The sequence below is a fragment of the Vanacampus margaritifer genome, chromosome 13, assembly GCF_051991255.1.
Source record: "Vanacampus margaritifer isolate UIUO_Vmar chromosome 13, RoL_Vmar_1.0, whole genome shotgun sequence".
NCBI classification, from domain to species: Eukaryota; Metazoa; Chordata; class Actinopteri; order Syngnathiformes; family Syngnathidae; genus Vanacampus; species Vanacampus margaritifer.
In genome coordinates, this window is record NC_135444.1 from 1,467,809 (window position 1) to 1,470,871 (window position 3,063).

General features: G+C 38.5%; 1 protein-coding gene across 10 annotated transcripts in view; it reads left to right on the forward strand.

Moving 5' to 3' along the window:
- gorab (golgin, rab6-interacting) overlaps positions 1–804 on the forward strand; it is a 292,517-nt gene extending 291,713 nt beyond the window's left edge. For all 10 annotated transcript variants that reach the window (XM_077583151.1, XM_077583147.1, XM_077583148.1 and 7 more), the window contains one exon: positions 1–804. This exon is cut by the window's left edge and continues 1,079 nt beyond it. The gene's annotated coding sequence lies outside the window, so the exon portion shown is untranslated.
- Positions 805–3,063: the final 2,259 nt, after the last annotated feature.

The following is a 3,063-nucleotide window of genomic DNA, read 5'->3' on the forward strand; positions in this document are numbered from 1 at the left end:
TTTTTGATCATAATATGCATTCCCCCACCCTGACTAAGTCCCCATAGTTGTGAGGAAAATGATCCATGTTTATCTTGTCTATGGCAATTTGTGTCAACACAGCTCAAAACAGCACACTTTAGACCGTCTGTTTCAGCAGATCAGTTTTATACGTCACTAACTCCCACCTTTTTCGGTTTTATACGTCACTAGCTCAGCACAAACTCCACCCTCACAATTTTGAACCCCTCCCCCCTACCTTCATTATAATACTCGCGGGAGCTGGTCGGCACTGAGGCACTTAAAAAAAACTGACTTTGCATAATAAGTAATACATATTTTTAAATGGTTTGACATCTAACTCTGTGCGCCCCCGCCCCCCCCCCCCAAAAAAACCCCATTAAATATATTTAATTTACTGGAGAGCAAGCTAATTCTTTAAATAAGTATATTGATGTCATTACTGTATACTGTCTGCGTAGCCAGCCCTCCTCAGCTTGTTGGGGGCATACACTCAGAGCTATTTTGTCGAATGAATGAACTGTGCAAGAAAATTCCTCCAGACGATTTAGATAGCAGATTATTTGTACATTGATTGGATAAAACCTTTGCTGTTCACATAGCTTAATTTATTGTGTGGTGCTGATTTAATCGAAATGTGGATGCAGTTAATCCTCTCCTTGTTTCATTCTTGCTTGTTGATGTCTGTATCTCATTCTATATGTAATTTCACTGTTCTACTACACGGATTTCTGTGTACAAATGGTGTGAGCTGTGTGAATTTACACAAATTTAAATGAATAAATTCCATACTTTACATGGGAATGTTTGTACACATGCTTTACACACACGTCTGTGTGTGATAAATTAGGCCCCTGGAAAAGACCCAGGAAGTCCTGGAAAATAATTTCAAGAAATAAGAGTGGCTATTGCATGTTGTTGTACATTCTTAAATTAATTAGTGTCACTGTTCCAATTGCCCCTGTTAAAAGCTGCATAATTGTGTAAGATGCTACACAATGATGGCAAAGCCCTACTTTTCTACAAGACAGGGCTATGGCCTGAGCAGAAAAACAGCAAGTAGGTGAGTTTTTCAGCAAATCAAAAACTGCATATCGTAGAGTAAATTTTACTAAAAAAAGAAAAAAAGACTAATCAGTCTCTATGCAAAGTTAACTTCACACTCAGAGAATAAAATGTAAAAACAAAACAAACAAAAAAGTTCCTTCAGGTTGAGAGACTGCCAATTTACCTGCATTATGTCGCTGGTGTCAGGTGGAATCCTTGTACCTCCAAGACTATTTTTGGTCTCTTTTTGCACACTATCACACCAGCAATATGTTAAACAGTGGGCATGACATAGCTATAATGGTAAAAAGGCTAACTCAAATGCTGAAGGTTGTGGAATTGCTTCAGTGATAATAAAAAAATAAATAAAATAGATATATTATTTTACTCTCTTCCAAGTTTATAAGTAAAGTTTATGTATAGGACTATAGTCTTTTTTAAGAGTAAAATTTACTAAATTGCCTGTGTATTTACTGTATATCTGGATTTGATACACAGCCTAAAATACATTATGTGTAACGGAACACAAAATGTTTGGATGAGTTGTAAAGTATTTGATATACATGCGGCGTGACAAAAGTTGGTAAACTATATCATCCATCCATTTTCCGCTTGTCCTCACAAGGGTCACGGAGGTGCTGGAGCCTATCCCAGCTGGCTTCAGGCAGTAGGCAGGGTACGCCCTGAACTGGTTGCCAGCAAATTGCAGGGCACACAGAGACAAACAACCATCCACACTCACAATCACACCTATGGACAATTTGGAGTGTTCAATGAACCCGCCATGCATGTTTTTGGAATGTGGGAAGAAACCGGAAAACCCACGCAAGCACGGGGAGAACATGCAAACTCCACCCAGGAAGGCCGAAGCCTATGGTAAGCCCTTTGAGCATTTATTCCATATCCTTGATATCAGACAGTAGTGTTTCTCAACTAGTGCATGCTAGTTGGACATTCAGCCATACTAGTTCTGCGCATTGTCGTACTAGTTGTACAAAAACACTGACATGTCACTCATTTTCTGCAACTTGTGCCACTTTTATCCAACTAGTGCTGACACAAGTCTAACTAGTGACACATACAAGCATGCATGTAGTGCCAAACTCGCAGCTAGTCAGCTTTTTTATGCACTAGTTGCCCACTGGACCAAACAAGTAATGTTCAAAGTCTTACTAGTTAACTAGTAAGGCACAAAAGTACTAACATGTTTACTAGTTGACCGTGAGTTATTCTTACACGTTAACTATTGACCTCTGATTTCTTGCACTAGCTAACTAGCGTGAGCTGAAATACCTACTTGTTACTAGTGAATGACAAAACACTGACATGTTAACTAGTGAAAGCCCCTTAAAGTGTACATGTTAAACTAGTGACACTCAAACGTTTTTACTAGTTAACTAGTGATGCCCAAAATTTTCACTAGTTACACTGAGAACTTTTTACTGAACTAGTTGCCAACATGCTCATTAGTCAACTAGTTTTACAGTCTTTTGAATTTGCTAGTTAGCTATAATGCCCAAATTGTTCACTGGTAGAACTAGTTACGCTAAATGCTAATCAGGAGGCCGGACAATGTCACAAGTGGGTAACTCTTATTGGCTCTCTGATCAGAGCTCAACCCAGGAAAAAATTAACCCTGTAAAGCCTGAATTTGAGCTTCCACAGTCATTTACTGTCCCTTGTATCTATTCAAAATCAAAACAGAGCAGTCACTTTCCACTTTATTTGCTTTACTAAATAAAAAGGTATCCAGTGCAACAGTTCTGAAATAACTGATCCCTTCTTGAGTATTTGAATTGTCATTTGTTCTTAAATCTGTTCAAACTGCTGGTGGTAGGAAATGTATCATGATTGGCTGATTGGCTGTCCAAAGTCACACAGATCTTGTCTGGTGCATCCAGGGTAATGTAGGTGAAGTAAGAACACGTCTGGACGAGTAAATGTAAATGATTAAACATGTAATCTTACATTGAGCTTAACTTCCTTTTAACAAGTAAGCTTACATTGAGCTTAACT